At 38.7% G+C, this 23,007-nt stretch overlaps 1 long non-coding RNA gene across 1 annotated transcript; it reads left to right on the forward strand.

Annotated features, from left to right (window-relative positions):
- The first annotated feature begins 22 nt into the window (after positions 1-22).
- On the forward strand, positions 23-20,880 carry LOC132837066 (uncharacterized). The gene is made up of 3 exons (XR_009647432.1): positions 23-171; positions 16,374-16,447; positions 20,610-20,880. It is a non-coding gene; the product is annotated as an uncharacterized LOC132837066 (long non-coding RNA).
- The last annotated feature ends 2,127 nt before the right edge of the window (positions 20,881-23,007 follow it).

Raw genomic sequence — 23,007 nt, forward strand, 5'->3', positions numbered from 1 at the left:
TGTTGCTGTTCTTCAGTCATCACAGTGGAAAGATACACAGTTTCACATGATCATTGAAGAGGAATGGATCAGTCTCTGTCAACTCATCATTCATCAAATAGAGTGCTGTGCCCCTCTGTGATGTTGCCAGTGACCTACCATAAAACTCCCAGATCAATTACTTCAATTGAGGTAAGAAAGTTGGAATATAAAATCGTGAGATGACAACTCCTCCTTGTGATATGAGGTAAGTCCCTAACCCATATAACTACAAATCGGTTGATTAGTTTTCCAGTGAATGACAGTGCAGTGGCAGCACTGACGCTCTGGTCTCTTACCGAATTAAGCCTTCTTTTATGTATCATCCTGGGGGAAGGGGTGGTTATTGACTCTTTTTTTACAGTACAGGGCACCACAACTGAGCCCAATCTTATTGTCATTTGGCATCTACATATGTTTGATTTCCAACAGTTGTTGTTGGATAGCAGTCAGAAGTGGGAACTGCAGCTGTGTCTTGCATCTTCTCCTTCAGCCAAGGACTCTGGAGCTAAATGCAGCCTCATCATTGTCTTGGCTGAGATTGATTAATTTAGCATTGACTAAAAATGGACCTTGATCTTTTGTGATTTTTCACATTGAGCGAATTATCAAAGAGTTTGATAACTAAAGAATTAGCTTGTGCTTGCAGTGTTGTGTTCCAAAACCATGGGCTTTTCAAACAAACCAGTTCATTCTTATGATGCCACAGATTAAATAGACTCTTGTTCTAATTTGCTGAGCCTTCCTCAGTTGGGTTTGGACAGTGCCAACTGAGACTGCAATTTGAATGTAAATGTTAATTGCTGGAGAAATCCAACAGGTCTGGGAACATCTGTGGAGAGAAAGCAGAGTTAACACCTTGGTTCCACTGACCCTTTGTCAGACTCTGCTTTCTCTCCACAGATGTTGCAAGACTTACTGGCTTTCTCCAGAAACGTCTGTCTTTGTTTCAAATTTTCAGCATCCACATTTATGTTTGTGTTTTGTTTTCCCCAATTTGAATAGCTTTTTTTTTCATTTGGATTTGCTTTTTTTGTGTGAGTGCAGTGGCATGGTGGAGTTGGTAGCTAAATTCAAGTTGATTCATTTATGGACAAGAGATGTTTATGAACAGACCAGGTTTTTCTGTTTGTACTTGCTGAACCTGTGCCTTTGCTCAGAAAAGCTTTGCAGAGCCAGACATGGTTCTGGGGATGTTGAATTCCTTTGAAGAAGGTACAAGCAGCATCCCTGCCAAAAAAAAACCCCAGCTTTGCTCAATGTCTTAAAGTTGCTCTTGCTACATAGTCGACATCCTGCATTTGTAAGTGCAGTCAGCTGACATAAAACCAATTAATGTTTGATATTTTTAAGTTAGAAATGAACATCCCTAAAACTCTCAATAAATGGTGTGATAATTTTCAGAATACAGCACAGCCAATGCTGAAAAATTCAACATTGACTAACTTCAGTTGAATCTTGTTTTAATGATTACCATTTATGTAAGATATCAAATGTATGTTTTCCATCATGTTTAAGTTACTGTATAATTGAAAAATAACCTAAAGTAAGACAAAGGCCAGGAATGATAAATGAGCTTTGACAAACCTGCGAATATTTCTATAGCACATAAGCAATAATTTTCAGTTCCTTTCTGGACACACGAGAGGTGCCAGAACTGGTTCCATTATTTTAGGAGGGAGCTAGGGATAAACCAGAAAACAATAGGCCAATCTGTCTAACCTCAGTGGTGGGACAGAATTAAATTGTATTTGGAGAGATTGGGATTAATCAAGAACAGTCAGCATGGTTTTGTTAACGGGGAAGGTCAAGTATGACCAACTTGAGTGACTGACATCCTAAGGTCTTAAAGGAAGTGGCAGCAGAGATTGTTACAATACTCTAGACTTCCCTGGGTGTAGAATAGGTTCCAGGGATTCTGGAAGTGCTTATATTCAAAAATATTATTCAAAAACAGAGAAACTCAGAATGTAAGAATCAGTAGATCAGTTAGTTTAACATGTCGTTGGGAAATTGTTAGAATCCATTATTAAGAGAATAATAGAGCATTTTGAAAGTCAAAAAACCATCCATCCCAGTCGGCATGGTTTTATGAAGAGTAAATCACATTTTACTAATTTGCTAGAGTTCTTTGACAATGTAACAATCAATGTGGATAATGGGAATCCTGTAGGTGTAGCATATATCGAGAAAGCATTTGATCAGATCCTATACAAAGGTTAGTGCACAAGTTAATTTACTTCTAACTCTATGTGATCTTATTAGCTTAGAAGGTGGATTGGCTAGCCAACAGAAAGTTGAGTTGAGATAAATGGATCTTTCTCTGGTTGGCAAGATGCAACTTGTGGGATGCCATAGGGTTCAGTTCTCATGGCCCCAACTATTTACAATCTATATTAATGACTTGGATGTGGGCATAGAAAATACATAGCCATATTTTCAGGTAGCACTAAATTAGGTGGGAAAGTAAGTTGCTGTGGAGAAATAAGTTGTTAACAAATGGGTATAAATAGGTTAGGTAAATAGGTCAATATTTGGCAGATGAAATTTAATGTGGATAAGTGAGAGGTTATCTATTTTGGTCAGATACAGCTTGTTATCTAAATGGAGAGAAACTTCAGTGTTTCAGTGCAGGACATCTGGGTGTCCACATGTATGAATCACAGAAATCTAGCATGCAGATGCACAGGTGATAAGGAAGACAAATGGATTTTTGGCATTTATAACTAAAACAATAGAGTATAAAAGTAGGGAAAGGTTGCTGCAACTTTATAAGGCATTAATGAGTCTGCAGTTAGAACGTTATGTACAAGTTTGGAACCATTGCATGAGAAAGAATGCAGTTGTGTTGGAGGCAGCTCTTAAGAAGTTCTCTAGACTTGATTCCAGAGATGACTGGATTATCTTATGAAGGGAAATTGAACAGTTTAGGTTTATACTCTGGTGTTTAAAAGAATGAGAAAAGATGTAATTGATATGTAAGATTCTAAAAGTGATTGACAAAGTAGATGTAGAAAGGATGTTTTCTTATGTAAGAAAATCTAAACTGAGGAGTCATACTTTTAGGATAAGGGATAGCAGATTTAAAACACACAAATGAGGAGAAATTACTTCTCTCAAAGGGTCACTAATATGGAACTTACTACTCCAGAAGGAAGTGAATGCTCACATTTACTCAGACAGTTTTAAATAAATCATTCTTTGAAGAGTTATGGAGAATGAGCTGGAAAGTAGAATTGAGGCTGAGATGAGATCAGCCATTTAAATGATAGAGCAGGTTCAAGGGGCTGAATTGCTTCCTACTGCTCCTAGTCCTAAAGTAAAGTTTAAGTAGTTTCATTACTAAAAATGGCTTAGAACTGACAAAAAGAAATGTGTTTCTGTATTACTAACTTTTTTTTGCTATTACATTTAAAGATAAATGGATAAGTTTATGCATACTGTGGACTGTGTGGATCTTTGACTTGCGTATTACCATCTCAGTGGAGTGGAAAAGTGTGTCCACACCAAGACCTAGCATAAAGTGAAATGCTGTGTTATGGAGGGAAATTGCTGTCAGAAATTGAGCGCGTTAAATAACACTCGCTGTGGTTTTATTCAGTGCGCAAGTAGTACTTGTTAGACACGGGTTTGCTAGTTGTGTTGCACTGGCCTTCATTGCAGCATGATATGGTGCTTCCATGTACAGTACAAGGAGACCATACTACAGAATATTCTGGAGACAAAATAATGCTTTTTCCAAACTAACCTTTTCAGCCAACTTGGTGCAGTGATATGTGCAGTTCAATTCTTTTGCTGAACGTCATGGTGGACTTTGGAAAGGTCCACTTTGGTATGATTTTGGGTGACTGTGGATAAAGCGATCAGTAGTGTGAACATTGCTCAGCTGCACAAGACTTTTGAGAAAGGTCAGTGACTCAAACTTTAGAGTAGTGATCATGTGGACCTTAAATATTTGTAACATAAACTATTGTTAGAATCCATTATTAAGAAAATAATAGAGCATTTGAAAAATCAAAATTACATCAGAGTCAGCATGGTCTTATGAAGAGTAAATCACATTTTACTAATTTGTATTGTTTTTTGAAAATGTAGCAAGCAGTATGAATAATGGGCAACATGTAGGTGTAGCATATATGTCTTTCGAGAAGACACTTTGCCAAGGTGCTACACAAAGTTTAATGCACAATTTAAGATCACATAGGATTGGAGGAAATTTATTATCTTGGAAGGTGGGTTGGCTTGCCAACAGAAAGCAGAGTGTTGAATTACATGGATCTTTATCTGGTTGATGAGATGCAACCAGTGGAGTGCCACAAGGTTTGGTCCTCATGGCCCCAGCTAGTTACAATTTGCTATTCACAATTGTGCACACTGCTACTGGTGCAGTGGTTGTGGAGGGAGTGAATGTTTGAGTGTGATAGAGGTGCCAGCAAACTTAATGATTTTAAAGCATACTGGACTGATAGGGAAGAAAGAAGAGCTTCCAAAATTAGCATTTCCTGGATTACTAAAGATTTTGCAATTAACATAGAAAGGCAGGAGGAAGCATGTGATAAATGTTAGGCTCTTAATAGAGTGGAGAACCAACATAAATACGGAAGCTGCATCTTAAAAGTGAAAAATAATATTAGGCACAAATGGTTGCATGAGAATAGATTATCAAGTGATATGTGAAGGACCCCAAATGTTAAGTGCATAAATACTAAATAAAGGTATTGTAAAGAGAGATAATAACTGGTTAGGTAGAATTGAGATCTTCAAATAAACAGCTTGGGTAAGGTATTATGAGTACTTTCTGCTTCAGTGTGGGGAAAATGCAAAGGTGAGATGAAAAATCAGTAAATTGTAGACCAGATAGTCTAACATCTGATTTCAGAGAATTAATAGTCAGTATTTAAGAATAGGTTGTCTGAACATCTGAACTTTCATCAAATCAATTAAAATCAACATAGGCTCATGTTTGACAAATTTGATTTGAAATTTTTAAAAAGGCAACTGAAGTAGCATGGGGACGTTGGAAATCTAAAACAAATGTAAAGAATGCCGGAGAAACTCAGTAGATCTGGCAGCATCTGTGGAGAGAGAAACAGTTAACATTTCGAATCTGGTATGACTTCAGAATTCCAGGATTCTCTGTTTGTTGGAATTAAAATAGCAGGCAAGGGAATAAGTTATTGAGGTAATTCATATAGACGTCGAGAAAACAATTGGTAAAGTCCTACATAAGAGGCTGTTTTCATAATGATGAAAGTTATGGAATCAAATACAAATTAATTGACCAGTTTAGGAAATGTGTAGGTGACACAGATAATGGGTAGGTAGTCTAATTGGCAGTGTGTGACTATGACCTGTGTTGGATCCTCAACGACTTGATATATTTATTCACAAATTGGGATAGTAAGCTACATACCTTAAGTTTTCTGCTCCCACTTAGAGGTGGCTTTGTAAGCATTGTGTTTGAAAATATTGCATTTGACAGACATTGACAGACTAAGTGATTGGGCAAAACTGCCAATTAGTTTCAATGTAGGATTTCAATCCACTGGACATAAAAATGCTAGAACAAAGTACTTTCTAATGAGTGAAAGGCTAACAGCAGTGGAACTCCAAAGACTGTGTTCTAAACCATTAAAATAGCATTAAAAGGTGCAGAAAATAATTACACTAATGATACTGGTATAAATATCTAGAGGACTCTAATAGAGGGCAGAAGTCACATTTCAGCTATACCCAGCTCTTGTTAAGCCATATCTAGTGCTGTGATAAGTCTGTAGCTTAGGAAGAAGCTGTTGGCCATTAAAGAGAATGTAGCGTAGATTTACCATAATGAAACTGAATATACAGAAGTCAAATTTACACAGGTTGGACATCATGGAATTTAAAAAGTCAAGGGCAGTTTGAATTAAGTTTTCAAGATATTACAGGAAGCAGTTAGGCAAAAGTGTGGTAGAAGGTTAGAGTTATTTCACAGATACCAATGGATGCTAAATCGATTCCAAAATTAAGATTGATAGACCTTTATGGAACAAAGATATTAAATATTGTACAGAAAACCCTGATATGTGGAGTTAGGTCACAAATGAATCCTAATCTCATCAGATGACGGATAATTCCCAAGGCTGAAGGATCTCCTCAAAACATTCCGTCAAAGTAAAAGTAAAGATAGTGGTAACAAAGATGTTAAAATGTTTCACAAATCATTCTGACACCTTTAACAAGTGTGCACATGCATACCATTCAAATATCTGTTCTGTATCCCCTTTAAGGTTGTAGCAGCTTGAACCATTTCATGCTGTGTTAAATAAAATTAAACCAAAGTACTGAAAGGGTTAGCTGTACTCAAAAGAGAAAAGGTCACCTTGTATAAATGGGATGTCTCTAGATTCCTGTCAATAGTAAGTGTAGAAATTATTGATAATCTTATATTCCTCCTTAGTTATGGGAGTGAAGGTGATTGCAAATTTTAAACATTATTCTAAAACAAGGAGTGTGGTAAACCTGGTAACAATAGGCCATTAGCCTTGAGTTGGACAATGAAATAATAATCCAGTGTATGATTTATTGCTACTTAAAGTCAATGAATTAATAGCACATATTTAATAATGGCACATAGTGTTTGATTGACTTAGTTCCATGATTTGATGAATGAACATAAAGGGTTGATAAGAATAGTGAGGATGACACTTGTGCGTGTGAACCTTCAAAGGGGATTTATAACGTACAACATCATAAACTTCTGATCAAAATTGAAACTTGAGATTAAGTGACAGTGGCTGCATAGGGATAACATTGTCTATGGGACGGATGGAAGTGAATTACTGATTTCTTTTTGCAGTCTGGAGAGAAGTATGTACTAGTGTCACCTAGGGGTTGATATTTTGACAGCTGCTCTTTTTAATCTCCGTTAATAAGCCAAGCTTCGATAGGTAGGGAAAAATTTCAAATTTTGTATGTGACACAGAACTTAGAACAGAGATAGATAGTGAGGAAGAAAGAAACAGATTTAAGATGGACATTGAAATTGTGAAATAGGTTGAAACTTAGCAAATGATATTTAACACAGCGTGAAATGGTTCAAGCTGCTACAATCTTAAAGGGGATGCAGGAACAGATATTTGAATGGTATGCATGTGCACACTTCTTAAGGTGTCAGAGCAATTTGAGAAACATTTTAAAAATCCATTCTTTTTATCTCTTGATAAACTCACAGCTATCACCAGAGGTAAAAAGAAGTAGGAATACTTAATGAGGTTAAAGGCTGATAAGTTCCCTCAATCTGGTGACCTGATTAGAGGGTGTTTAAAAGAGTAGATGCATTGCTTGTAAAATTTCAAAATCCTCTAAATTCTGGAGAGGTCACAGCAGATTGGAAAGCTGTAAATGTGACGCCTCCAGGCTGACAAAAAGGAGAGTGTAACCCAATTATCCTAATTTCTGCCATTAGAAAATGATAGAATCTATTATTCATTATTGAAGGTCCCTCAAAATAGAGGATAACATTTGACCGGCTGGATGAATCTTCAAATGATTGAGCAGCCCAATTTTGGAAAGCTATCACTTTTTATGCAGAATATCAAGTTGCATAGGTAAATGGAATTTGTAGCCCAAGACTGGCTTCCTTTTCCTTCCCATGTTACCACCATTCTGGTTTATGGGCTGAGTCACTGAACCTCAGAGTAGCTTGAATCTTGAAAGATCTGGAGGTGGCATGTTGAGCACTCAGCAGCTTTCTCCTCCAAGTTAGTGATGTCAATGCCTCTGTGCTTTAAACCGCCTTTGAATGTATCTTCATGTTTAATTTCCTTTGGCTGCCCTTTGAGTATTGGCCATCGGAGAGCCTGGAGAAGAAAACCTGCCAACAGAAGAGGTTTTTGGGGCATTTGGACACAGTGACCTCCTGTGGAGATGGTTCTTCATGAGCAAGACTTTAATACTGATAGACATATCTTCGTGGAGAATGGTCACACTGAACCCATAGTCTTACCATTTAATCCCTAGGATTCAACTTGGCTTCGAGCATCCTCAAGTGATATTGGTGGATGGTCTAGGTTTCACTCAGAAGAGCAGGGTTGTCAACACAACAGGCTTATATACCAGGACCTTTTCTTGAGTTCCAGAAGTCCCTGGTATCAAAGATGCAGCTTGTTTTCATGCTGTATGACTGTGACCCATTTTGTCTACTTGAAGAAGACAATTCTGGCATAGTTGCCTCAATGATGGACGACTTCATTGATAGTGGTCCTTTGGAGAGTGGCCACTGAGAAATGGGAAATGTTGCACATTCTCCAGAGCCACCTCTTTATGTAGATAGTGCAAGGGATGCTCAACTCTCCCAGGGAATATTGGTGAAGGACTTTGGTCTTGTCAATGTTTAACAAAAGCTGAAAATGTGTTGCTGGTTAAAGCACAGCAGGTTAGGCAGCATCTCAGGAATAGGGAATTCGACATTTCGAGCATAAGCCCTTCATCAGGAGTAGAATTCCCTATTCCTGAGATGCTGCCTAACCTGCTGTGCTTTAACCAGCAACACATTTTCAGCTGTGATCTCCAGCATCTGCAGACCTCATTTTTTACTCGAATGTTTAACAAGAGGCCAAACATTACGTATGAGGTTCTGCAAAGGTCAGCATCCTTTGAATGCCCTAAAGCAACAAATCCTCACATAGCAGTCACCTACAAACTGAAAATCATGGATGGCTGTGATGATGACTATGGTTTTTGCCCAGAAGCAGCCAAGATTGAAGAGTTTCCTGACCAGACAATATTGGATGCTGACAGTGGGTGGTAGGCTATCTTAGATTAGCTTAATGATGATGCTCAGGAAGTGGTCAAGCTCGTTTGACCCATTCTGGGATGTGAAAAGTGTCAGTTTCAGATCCTCCACTCATTACCTCAGTGGGCATATTGTCGGACAGGATTCGTAGGATTATGACGGACTTCAACAAAAGATGGTCAGCAATCGATCAAATTTCACAATTTAGAAAATCAAATGTCTCTGTCATATTTATGGAGTCAAGGAACAACTTTCCTGCAGGCAGTGTTCCTGGATTCTCTGTCATTCCAACGTCAGAGTTATACCCCCTTGTAGTTTGGAGAAGTAGTCACATCTTCAAATCTCTGGGCACATTTCTTTTCATTCCAGACACTGAGACTGAACTGATTGAGTCAACAGATGAGCTAGTAGCTGCTGGCATGATATTCCTGAGTAGGTTTACTGTCTAGCATGCCAACCTTGTTGGTTTTTATCTCTTGGATGCCATGCTTAAGCTCATCGATGTTTGGTGGATCACTGGGGAAGTTGTGGGATAGTTTGCCGCTGCTGAGAATATACGACATCTCATTAAATAACCATGACCTCAGGTTAAGTCTAATATCTCAAGTACTCTAACAACTTTTGTTTTAAACTGCATGACCTCCTGTCTGTACCAGATGCACTCTTTTTCTTAAGCTTGATATCTGTGTTTGATGGGAGAAAGTGAGGACTGCAGATGCTGGAGATCAGAGCTGAAAATGTGTTGCTGGAAAAGCGCAGCAGGTCAGGCAGCATCCTAGGAGCAGGAGAACAACATTTCGGGCATGAGCCCTTCTTCAGGAATGTGTTTGATGGTTATTTGTTTTTCTTGGGGTTGATAGGTAGTGATGAAGAGGCAGCAGCATAGTGGTAATGTCAATGGGCTAGTCATCCAGACTCCCAGGATAATGTTATGGGGCCATGGGTTCAAATCTGCCACTCCAGATGATGAAATTTTGAATTTTAATAAAAGTCCGGAATGAAAATCTAGCTGAAAAGCAACTGTGTGAACACTGTTAATTGTCATAAAACCTCCTCTGGTTCACAGTGTCTTTTAGAGAGAGAAGTCTGCCCATCCTTGCCTAGTCTGGCCTATGTGTGACTCCAGAACTACCGCAATGTGATCGACTCTTAATGGGAAATAAATGCTGTGAAAAGATTAGCCAGCGACATTCACATCGTGTGAGCAAATAAGTGATAGTAACAGATAATAAGACCGGAGAAGGGAGTAGGCCATTCGGTCCTTTGAATCTGTCCCACTATTCAATATGATCATGTAACTCAGGAGTTTTCCCACCTTCTTCCCCCATATCCTTTGATACTTTAGCCCTATCTAACTACAACAGAAGTTTACAGACTCAACACTCTCTGGGTAAAGAAATTTCTCATCATCGCAGTGGTAAATAGTTTACTCCTATAGTGTTGACTATGATCCCTGCCTGATTCTGGACTTCCTGGTCATCAGGGACATCCATCCTGCATCTAGAACTATGTGGTATTTCAAAAAGATGTCTCCTATTTAAGATAGAGATGCGAAACATCTTCGATGCGAGAGTATTTCATATTTAGAGCCTTCTTCCCCCATTGAGCATGAAGGCTGTGCCATTGCAAACATTCAAGGCCGAACTTGAAGGAGTTTTGATTGACCAGGAATTAAAGATCTTAGGGGATCAGGCGGCTAAATGGAAATAAGGCCACATTACGTCATCCACAATTTGATTGTCACTCCCGAAGCCAAAATTCTCACTTCTATTCTTATTTCCAGTTCTTATGCATACTTGGCTTTGTAAGCCAATGCCTAGAATACATAAATAAGAAAGTTATTCTAAACCTTTGTAAAGCACATCTTAGGCCTCAGCTGTATTTTTTTTGGCAGAGGAAAAACTCTAGGAAGATCCTCACAGCCTTGGTGAGGTTATAGAGAAAATTAATTAGAATAATGCCAGTTACATGGAGAGATTAGCAGAACCATTTATTCTCTTCCCCTTCTTGTGCTTACTAGCTACCCATTACATAATTTGCTTTTACTACTTATGCACGTAACACTCTATGCTAATAAGTTTCTTCTCAATTCCTTTTTTTTACATATTGGTAGCCTCCAGTAAAAACTCCAGCTATTCTCTTGAACTCTTGATAGTTTTAAAGTTCAGTTCAGTCACTTCTCAGCCTTTGGTTTTCAAGAGAAAAGGTACTCAATGTGTCTGTTAGTTTCTGATATATATAACCTACAGTCTGGTATCATTCACATGAATCACTTTTTTTCTCATCTCCAATGCCTTTCTATCTTTTTAATAATATGTGCCCAGAACTGTGCACTATACTCCAAAGTGTGGTCTACCCCAATTTTGATACAAGTTCAGCACAATATATTTATTTTGAAGTTCTATCTCACTAAACATGAACCCAATTGCTAGGTCAACCTCTTTTATGGCCTTATTAACCTGAAATACCTTTGATCTCTTAGAACCTAAATGGGATAGAGGAACATTCTTTCTAAGTAAAATGTGATGCCCATATTTTTCATAGCAAAACTTAATAACTCATTTATGTTCAGATTTATTTGCCAAATATATGTCCATTCTGCAAGTTTATTAATAACTTGCTTTTTTGTTTCAGTGTATCTCGGTATTGACTATTCGTATATTTACAAATCATCAGTTTTAATTCCAAATTGTTTATAAGAGTTGAACTACAGTGAACCTGACCGATGTTTGTGTGAGGACCCCACTTCCCATCTCCTACTGCTTTGAATATCTACCCTTCACCCTCAGTGTCTCCTTTCTCACTTCTAGCCAGCTGGCATGGTGTTAATTGTTCCCTGACTTTAATACATGTCTTATGACGTGGCACCTCTAAACATCATTTGGAAAGTGCAATAAATTTCATGTACCCTTCTTTCTGTAACATCTTGAAAGAATTCAGTAAGGTTGGTCAAGCCAGGATTTTTTTTAAATCCATGCTGATTTCTGTTGTTATATTTTTAGTTTAGCTCTAGTTTCTGGATGATTTTCTGTTTTTTCCTTTAGTAGGAATTTAATTTTTTTTCAGTTGCCTGTATTAAGCTGACTGGTGTATATTTCCCCATACATGTAAAAACACATTTAAGTCAGCATTGTCACTTTCCTTTTGCATATTTACCAGCTGATGAGACATCATTGCATTATGCATCAAGAAGCTGTAGGGGGTGGAAGGGCCATCCAGCATTTGGTCACTGATGTGCGAATCCAAGCTGCTAGCTATATTCACACAACAGTCTTCACTGCCAGTTTGAAAACCTAATCTTCTGGATAAGCATAATGCACAATATAACCTATTTTTCTTCAATATTGTATGCCAATGCAATGTAGCACAATTTTAAATTTTAGGTTTTTCGAACAACAGAAGAAATGCTCATGGATAGATCCAGAAATGCAAGATTTTTTTTTAACACAGCAAGTTGTTTGAATTGGAGTGCACTGCCTGAAAAAATGCTGGAAGCAGATGCTTTAATAACTTTCAAAACAGAGTTGGATATGTACTTCAATACGAAGAAGTTTCCAGTGTTGTGCTGCACTGTAAGTATTGGGAATTTGGAAGCTATTGTTTCAGTTTCCTCTCCAAACCCATAATCCCGTAACTACTGACTCCATTCCTTTCACTGGCAACAGTCAGAGATTAAGACATCTGACAGTCAGTTTATTGCCTTGGTATTATGTTTGACCTGTGAGTGAGCTTCTGACTATCTGTTAAAACTATGCCTGTCCATTTCCATTTCAAAATTACCTCTAGTCTCAGGTCTTCTGCTGCTGAAACCCTCACCCATGCTTTTGTTATCTCGAGGCTACACTAGTCCAAACAATACTGGAGTGATCTCTCATTCTATAAGTTCCATTAATGTGGTTATTCAGAGCCTTGTGCTCATCTTTTAACATGCATCCAGACATGTTCACCTGGACCCTCATACTGCTCAGTGTTCTACATAGATCCCCAATGAAGTTACACAATTTTAAAATTCTCATTCTTGTTTCCAAATCTTTTCATGACTTCATTCTATTGTTGTGGTTCTGCTCGCCGAGCTCGGCGAGCAGAACCACAACAACGGATACCCGAGCTACAAATCTTCAATCAGATTTTAAACTTCATTCTATATCTCTAGTCTCCAGAAACCCTACAATGCTGTAAGAAATCTGTGCTCCTCTAATTCTGGTCTTTTGTACATCCTCCATTTTAATTGTTTCATCATTAGGTGTCCTGCCTTCAATTGCCTAGTCCCAAGGTTAAAAATATCCTGTTTAGACCTCTCCATATCAGTTCCCTCATTTAATACACTTCTTAAAGCTTACATCTTTGTCCAAACATTTAGTCTTTTAATACTTAGCTCGAGTACTTGTCCTAGTTTGCTTTATAATGTTCATGTGATCTATCTTGGAATATTTCATTCTGTGAAAGGTGAACATGTTATTGATGGGAAAAGCAGGTGTGTCTGAATTCTGCATTAATTCATGACTAGCTGATTGTATTCCTAATTGATCTTTCAAATAACTTGAACCTTTTTAAGATGATGCTGTATGGGAACATACAATTCATGTCAGCTGTTTAGCTAGGTGTGGGTTTTAACTTGAAATTTCACATGTTTAAAAATCAATTATCTGAATTTGTGCACTTCCAATATCTCTCAGGAATATTGAAGAGTTATGTGAGAAATTCTAATGGATCTGACCAAATCTTATAAAATCATCTCAATATTTGACACACTGGATTTTCTCTTGTATCGGAGGTTTTCATAGTCATGCACTCTATACCCAGTTCCCATTGTCATCTTCAACTTATGGCTTCCATTTAAGGATCATGGGCAAACATTCAGAAGATTTCCTTATTCACAAGAAAGTTGGTGGTAAATCTGAACGGGAAGCAAGCCTAGATCTCCCTTTCAGAAACACGTACCAAAATTATTGAGAGAGAAATATTTTTCTAAGAAATGTAAAAATTCTCTCTTAGTATACCTAGTAGCAGTGATTGTATTATTGAATGTGATACTTATAACATTAATATACCTAATCCATTAATTAATTGCAACACAAGTCATAATGACACACTGGCTATTTAGTCCATCAAGTCTATGATAGCTCTCCTGTCATTCCTTCAATCACTCCTATTTGACTGTTCTATTCCTGTAGCCCAGTTGATGTGTTTCCCACAAATGTAGGAAAATATACTCCATTGTCTGCACTTCCAACATCCTCATGGTTCTAGTGCATTACTGCTTGCTCCTTAGAGGTAGTTCTTCCTTGCATTTCCCTGTAGTTTCTTTCCCAATTCTTAAATAACCACCATACCATCAGCTATTGGGAGCAATTTTTCTTTGTATAAATTGATCTAAAATCTTGTACACCTCAAATCTCACAAGCTTTTCTACTCCAAGGATAAAACTCCAGCTTCTTCAACCTGACATTGTTGCTAAGATCCTCAATCTTTGGAATCACTCTTTGGGAAGTATAAAAGGGACCTAAGGGGCAACTTCTTCACACACAGGGTGGAACGTGTATGGAAAGAGCTGTCAGAGGAAGTTGCAGAGGCTGGTACAATTACAGCATTAAAAGGCATCTGGATGGGTATATGATTAGGAAGGGTTTGGAGGGATATGGGCCAAGTGCTGGCAAATGGGACTAGATTAGGTTAGGATATCTAGTCGGCATGGATGAGTTGGACCGAAGGGTCTGCTTCCATGCTGTAAATCTCTCTGACTCTTAAGTTTCTTTGCACCCTTTCAAGGATTCTCTCATCCTTCTGTTCTAAAGAGTGGTGACCACAACTGGATGCAATACTGCAATTATAGCCTTAACCAGAGCTTTGTATAGGTTCAGCATATATCCCCTGATGTTATACTATATTATGGGGTATAATCTATTGTTCCAAAAGGTTTGATACCTTTGAGTTATGCTGCAGCCTGCATTTGATTTAAAAATCATCCTCACAAATATATCCGTGTACATAAATTGCAAAGAAGTTGGTATATGGAAAATGTAGAGCACTCTACATCCTTACAGTTGTTCAGTGTTTCAAGGCAGAAAATGCTTTGTTATTTTCAGAAATACTTCAGGTGAAGATACTTCACTGAACATACATGGTAATGTGACCAGTAAAAGTATTTTACCATCGCTACTGTTTCTGTGTAACAACATTATTTTCTTACAAAATGAAGTGGTTTTGGCTAACTGGTTCTGAAAATCTGTAAGTGCCCTGACTAGTTTCTGATTGCAAATTAGCTGAAGGTGATACCCTCTAATTGTACAGGCAAGGCACATTGGAAAGCATCTGCTTCTGTCTTTATGGAACATGTGAAATGTCGTCATCACCTGCATGTCTTTAATCCTCTAACATCTGTTCCTCATAATGGTTTACAAACATTAACTTTACTATTGCCTTCTTTCGGCCACAGTACAAACTATCTTGTGAATAAATTTCACACACACTTCTGCACATTTGCATATGTAACTTGCATATCTAACTGTCTTGCATGTTACGCACAAGGTTTGCAGTGGAATATATTACAACATAGACATTGAGTCTGTCGGATACGTCTGTTAGTTGGCGTTGGTTTGTGCACTTTTTTAACATAATGAGAAGATAAATAACCTTCATTTTAAGTGCATTTAATCTTTAAAATGAAGTTCACAACAGCTGTTCGGTTTTAAAAAAAAACACTGGCTTTAAAAAGAAGCATTTATTTGTCATCTATTTTTATTTTCTATTCTGCTGTCATTTGCCATTTAAAAATTTTGAAAAACAGTATTGGAGCTTCAATAGGCTGCACCATCTTGTCACGAATCTTCCATGACATGGAAAGAACCTTGTAAAAACAAATTTTTAATCTGACTCTAAAATGATCTGTTTTAGTTTGTGAATATTTAGATGTGCCCTCCACGAGTAATACCACTCAGAAATGCAATCATAGGACAATATAGTACACTAGGAGGACATTTCACCTATTGGATCTGTGCACGCTCTTTGTAGATCTCTTCAATTGATTCCAGACTCCTGCTATTCCGTTCAAGTTTTGTAAGTTATTCCTTTAAATATTTATCCAATTTTCTTTTGCATTGAGCTGTTGAATCTGCTTCCACTACCTATTCACAAGTGCATCCCAAATTTCAATAATCACTGTGTGCAAAAATAAACCGTATGAGAGAGTATGGAGTTTGATTAGGATTATATTTTGAAATATCAAAGTTGTCACAACAGTCCCAAATAGTAATCTAACTTGCAAAGAAATGTTACAACACCAGCCCACACTTCGAATTGTGGCCCCATCAGCAAGATTTTAAGGACCATCTAATCCAGGATGCAGATGGAATTTAAAATTGTTACATGCCCGAGTTCAGCTAACTTAATACAAACTAGACATCAAACTGACAATGTTCGTCATTGCATGGCTTAGATACTCAATGGGCAAACATATTGACCTTTGAAATGAGTTTGATTTTATTTGAATTAACCAGAGAAACCAGTGCTTCGTTTAGTCAGCTGCTTGTCTGGTGGGAAATCAATACTCACTATGTCACATTCACGCATGTTATTACAGATCTCTCACATCCACAGGAGGAACTACTTTACAAGGTTTTGAAATTCTACTGGAAAACCTGTGACCCTCCACTGGTAAGTAGCAATCAACAAACTACCTATCAATACACTGTCAGTCTGTAAGGTGTACCGATTAACATTCGCCAGTACATTTTAATACAAACCAAGAACAAGAATACCACACTTGGCCCTTGGAGCCTGCTTCACCATTCAATAAGATCATGGCTGATCTGGTTTTAATACATTTCCATTTAGTTCATAGACGTAGAAAGCAGGTTACCATATAAGGTTTAAGATCATGTCAAATGCCTTTCCAACATCCAGACAGACATCAGGGATAACTTTTAACTTCATGGGGGCAGAGTGGAATGGGAAAATTGTGCATGCAGCTGATACAGGGCAGTCAGCTTTTTATCTCTGCCAAAGTTGAAAGTTACCCTTAGCATCCAATGCCTTGCCCTTGTTAATTTTGTATAAAACAGTCTGTGTACACAAAATTTACCCCCAGCTGACTCCGCTATCACCTGATGTTTTCAAGTAAGGATCAACCTGAGATCTAGCGATTACGTTGGAAATCATCTGCCATTCAGAGGCACAGTGCACTATTGCACCAATGTATTACCTGTCTCTAGTATCAACAAGCAACTGAGTAAATGGTTAAGTTAAATAATCTCAACATTCAGAACTCATTTTAAGTAAAATCCATTGATAATATTTTTTGACTAAATTAATGTAAAATTACTTCTTGCCCACCACCTGCAACACAATGGTCCTCCTCATAATAAGCATAAACTATGGCAGTAATTTATATTTCTCATTAGTTTATTGTGCTTCAAAATGTTGAAACCTTATGAACAGTGTGACTTGTGCCAGTAAACCTCTTGCTATGCCTAACTTTGAACATCTGGCATCCTTTCAGACAGTGAATCCTGGATACTCACCACACTCTGCATGCAGAAGTTCTTCCTTACATCCCCTGTAAACCACTTGCCTTAAGTCTATGCCCCTAGTTATTGATCCCTCTACTGTGGGCAAACATTTATTCCTATCTATGCCTCTCATAATTTTGCACATCAAGATTCCCCCCCACTCCCTCCTTTAGTAATGTCGGAAAATAACCCTTATCTGTCAAGTTTCTCTTCAAAGCTGGAAACCCTCCAGTCCAGGCAACGAGTGCTGCTATTTTTAGAAACCAAAACAAAATCACCACTTTGTTGCAGAATTATCATTTTCTATCTTTTCAATCATTGCACCTTATAAAAGGAACAAAGAAAGGCCCAAGGTGGTGCAATTGCACCAGCTCCTCCCACCAAGTGCCAATAATGACAGCACAAATTGCCAGTTCTGTGGCCCCTCATGTGCATGGGAATCTTCAGGCATGACAGGAGTCATGAGAGAGTGTTAGGGAAGGAAACATGCCTACTGGGGAATTAGGGATGGGCAATAAATACTGACCTGGCCAGCAATGCCCCATCGCATGAATAAATTAAAACAAATGCAGACTCCCAGAACTTATAAAACCCGGAACAAACAATGGACAATGTTTATTTATGCTAGGTGCCATGGTAAGAAGGTTGTCTTTTGATTGTTTTTTTTTCTGCAAGGTGTTATGGATATTCCAGGAGTGATGCAGCTGGTCCAACCACTTAGTCTTAAACAAAACAGAACTTATTTGCAAGATTACCGAATGAAACACAAACAAAAGAGAACAGAGTACAGAATAACAACTTATCCGACCACCCAATAGACTATCCCAACTTAATGATGCTGTTCCAAATACTTGTAACAATCCCTATAAGCACCCCTTGGCACGAAAGGTAAAATCAAACACACGGTCTTATAGGAGAGATTTCCGAGCGAGAGAGAGGGGATCAGCATGGACCTGCCTCTTTGGATCCAACAAATGACTAACTGCTTTCAGTGAATAGCCAGACTGCTCCAACCAAACCAGAGAAAAGCTGAGCTGGGAGAACTAGCCACTCTCCTTTCATTGTACAATTTATTTTTAAAACCTGAAAGTCTTTTTCCTGAGGCAGGATCTAATAGCTATAATCAAATGGGCCCTGAAATCTTTCAGACCCAGACCTCTCGGGAACTCTGCATTAATGACCCTTCTGAGAGAAAAAGACATTGGTAACATAACATTGTTAAAGGAGCAGCATTGTCACAAAGATAGATGGCTGTTCATAAGGGTACAGTCTGATGAGAACTCTCTAACAAAAATATAAAATGCAGTGAACTACCATTACATATAGTATTTATTACTTGGAAATATTTATGTTAACTTAGTGCCATCAACAAAAAGATTATGGTGAGGTGGAATTACCCTTTTGAGTCATAGAGCTGTACAGCATGGAAACTGACCCTTTGGTCCAACTGTCCATGCTGACCAAACATTCTAAATTAATCTCGCCAAGTTTGCCAGCATTTGGGACACATCCCCATCCAGATGACTATATTAAGTGTTGTAAGTTTGCCAGCTGCTACCACTTCCTCTGGCAGTTTATTCCATACACGCATCACACTCTGAGTGAAAAAGATGTTGCTTTAAATCTTGCCCCTCTCACCTGAAGCCCAAGCCCTCTAGTTTTGGACTCACTCCACCCTGGGGAAAAAGACCTTGGCTGTTCATCTAATCCATGCCCCTCGTGGTTTTACAAACTTCTATAAGGTTTACAAACTTCTAATAAACCTCTGATGCAGTAGAGAGCCTTAGCCTCTCCCTGTAGCTCAAGCCCTCCAATCCTGGTAACATGCTTGTAAATCTTCTCTGAATCCTTTCAGGTTTCACAATATCCTTCCTACAGCAAGGCAACCAGAATTGCATGCAGTATTCCAAAAGTGGCCTAACCAATGTCCTGTACAGCCACAACATGACTTCTCAACTCCTATACTTAATGCATTGACCAATAAAGGCAAGCGTACCAAATGCTTTCTCCACTTTCAAGGAACTATGAACCTGCACTTGAAGGTCTCTTTGAACACAAAAATCAAACGTAACATGCCCATACACTACAAAGTAAGTACTGCACTAACTGAGATGCAGTCTTCAAATTAAATGTTAAACGAGTCCTAAACTTTCCCTGGCACTTTAATTACGGTGGTGCATCACAAGTCAATTAATTGTCTCTGGTGGTCTGGACAATATTTCTTTCACCAATCAGAATCCTAAAAAAGCATATCCAGGCATTATCACGGTTGTTTGTGAGATCTTGTTGTGAGCTTACCCTGTTCCTCCACATCATTGAAAATACTTCAAATGTACATAATTAACTATAGTCCACTTGTAATATCCCACACTTGTGCAAATATATAGTACATTGCACATTTTAGTTGATTTACCAGTAATTGTGCGAGAATATGTGAGTGTCAAATGGAAAAGTAGAACATGACTATAATTGCACTTTTCTGCTTAGATCACTAACATCCTTTAAGGAAAGAAATCTGTCATCCTTACATGGTCTGGTGTACTTGTGACTTTAGACCCAGAATGATGTTAACTCTCAAATGCATGCTGAAATGGCCACTCAGTTGTATCATAATGCTCTGAAAAAGTTTAAATAGAATAAAACTTGACAGACCATGCACATCAATCTGCCTACTTGGTATACATTCTGTCCAATCAATTCTGCAAAATCATTTAAACAAACATTTATGGGCTTCTGCCAAAATTGGAAAACCTAGGATTGGTCCTGCAGCCATTCAGGCAACAGCCAGACATAGTCATATTCACCAGATCATTCCTAAAAACATTTAAGTTAGAAACAGGTGTAGACTATTCAACTGTTCAATAAGATTGTGACTGATCTGATTACTCCCCGTTCCTGTCACCCTGATAATCTTCCACTTCCTTATTTATCAAGACCCGCTCCCCTTGTGCACTAAAAATATCTGCTCGTGCTAATCACCATCATTCATGCTGCTGCCATGAGATGATTCCTATTAACCACCAATGAAGTTGCACTGTTGATAATGAACGCACCGAATGCACTCTAGGTGGTAGATCTGAGTAGTAGCACCACTAGTCAGTAGCGAATTGGTTTCTAAAGGATTTATCAACCATGTTTCACATAGGCCTGAAATGGAGGGTGAAAGAAATGATGTAATGGGAAAACGTACTTTAATTCATCCTCAGCAGTTTACCTTGTCTGTGATATATCCTTAGATCTAACCACCACATAGATTTTCTAGAAGCAAGATCAGTCTGAGGACAACCTCATCCTGTTTTGTGTTACAGCTGCCGTACTAAAATGGAGAGGTTCACAACAGAATTAACAGCTCAAAAAGGACATTGTCCACATTGTCTCATCAATCATGAGCAGTAGAATTTAATGTTACTGCAATTTGTAGCCTCATGATCCAAGGATTCCTTCGGTGCAGTGGTAGTGTCCCTACCTCAAGTCCAGGTTCAAGTCTCACCTTCTCCAAAGATGGATAATGTCATCGACAAGCAGGTTGATTAAAAGATCTCACCTCATCGCTCAGCTTATCCTCTTTCTACAATTGTTGTTAAACAGGTTCACCAACTTGGCTTGTAAAGGATTGAATGACAACCTGCTAGGCACATCACAAATGAGACTTCGATATGTTGAGGCTGCAACACAAGTGTACATGTGAATCAAGAAAGAGCCAGGCAATCCTACAACCAACAGATTAGATTAAAGCCCTGTGGTCTTTCCATATCCATTCCCATCCTCATTGATTGTACAACTCAACATGAGTGCAAAGCACAAGAATGTAGTATTTGCAACTGTCTTCCACGATAGACAATCCATTCTGGCCTCCTCCCAAGGACTCCACGTCACAGATATCAACCTTCAACCAATTTGACTTAATCTGTGTGATATCAAGAATAGGTGAGTACGGTGGACGTGGGAAAGTTTATGAATTGGACAACATCCCAGCTCCAGAACTAGCCACATATTTTGCCATGCTGTTTCAGTACAGGTACAAACTGACATTATCTCGCAATGGGGATACCTGCCCAGTTATATCTTATCCCCAGATGGTTGCTTAAATCCAGTCTGGCTAATAAATATACATGCTGAAAATGTGTTGCTGGAAAAGCGCAGCAGGTCAGGCAGCATCCAAGGAACAGGAAATTCGACGTTTCGGGCATAAGCTCTTCATCAGGATGGGCTGATGAAGGGCTTATGCCCGAAACGTCGAATTTCCTGTTCCTTGGATGCTGCCTGACCTGCTGCGCTTTTCCAGCAACACATTTTCAGCTCTGATCTCCAGTATCTGCAGACCTTACTTTCTCCCCTAATAAATATACATGGTTTGCTCTTGATCCTCAGTGGACTGAAGGGAGGTGACATCAAGTGTGCTGTTAAGCAGTTGATGATTACAGTGTTCAGTTTGACTTGCCCCTCCTAGGATAAAGAAGCAGTCTGTATCGGTATTCAGCAAGATGTGAACGATATTCAGGCTTGGGCTGATAAGTGGTAATTTTCTCTTTAATTTGTTCACAGGACATGGACATTGCTGGCTAGGCCAGTATTTATAGCCCATCCCTAATTGTCAGAAGGTAGTTAAGTTAACCATATTGCTGTGGGCCTGAAGTCATATGTAGGCCAGAGTGGGTAAGGATGGTTGATTTCCTTACCTACAGGACAGAATTAGTCCAAAAGGCTGTTGAGTGTATACTGCCATTCAATCATGGCTAATGTGTTTCTCAAACCCATTCTGCTACTTTCCCCCCATAACCATTTGTCCCCTTATTAACCAAGAACCTGGATATCTCTGTTTTAAATGCACTCAATGACTTGGCCTCCACAGCCTTCTTTGGCAATAAATTCCACTGATTAACCACCCTCTGGCTGAAGAAATACCCCCTCATCTCAGTTCTATATGGTCATCCGTTTACTCTGAAGCAGGGCCCTTGGGTCGTTGTCTCTCCTGCTCGTGAAAACATCTTGTCCACTTTATCCAGGCCTTTCAGTATTTGAAGTTTCAATGAGCTTCCCCCCACCCAAATCCTTCTTAACTCTGTGGAGTACAGACCTAGAGTTTTCAACAACTCTTCATATGACAAGCCCTTTATCCCTGGGATCATTCTTGTAAACTTGCTCTGGACCCCTCCAATGCCAGCACATTGTTCCTTCGATAAGAGCACAAAACTCTCACAATATTCCAAATGTGGTCTGAATGAAGCCTTATTCAGCTTCAGCAGTATATTTCTGTTCTTGTATTCTAGTCCTCTTGAAATGAATGCTAATACTACATTTGTTTTCCTCCTGACAACTGATACGGCAGAGAATCTTTAACCAAGCCTCCCAAGTCCCTGTGTGCTTCAGATTTCTGAAGCCTTTCCCTAAATGGATTTTTCCAGTAATTGCTAACTATCTCATGGTCATCATTAAACTCTCAATCCCAAATTTTTTTTATTGAATTCAAAGCCAACCATCTGCCATTGTGGGATTTGATCCTGGGTGCCAACACATTACATGAGATTCTGGATTGATAGTCTAGTGATAATACCACTGGACCATTGCCTTCCCTATAAGTGACATTCAAACCACACATTTGTCAGGCAATGGCCACCAGCAAAAGGAGAGAATCTAACCATATCCCCTCCACAGTCAAACCCAGACCAACCACTTAAATCCCATGGCTATAAATAGGCTGTGGGT

Source organism: Hemiscyllium ocellatum, chromosome 3 (assembly GCF_020745735.1).
Source record: "Hemiscyllium ocellatum isolate sHemOce1 chromosome 3, sHemOce1.pat.X.cur, whole genome shotgun sequence".
Taxonomy (NCBI): Eukaryota; Metazoa; Chordata; class Chondrichthyes; order Orectolobiformes; family Hemiscylliidae; genus Hemiscyllium; species Hemiscyllium ocellatum.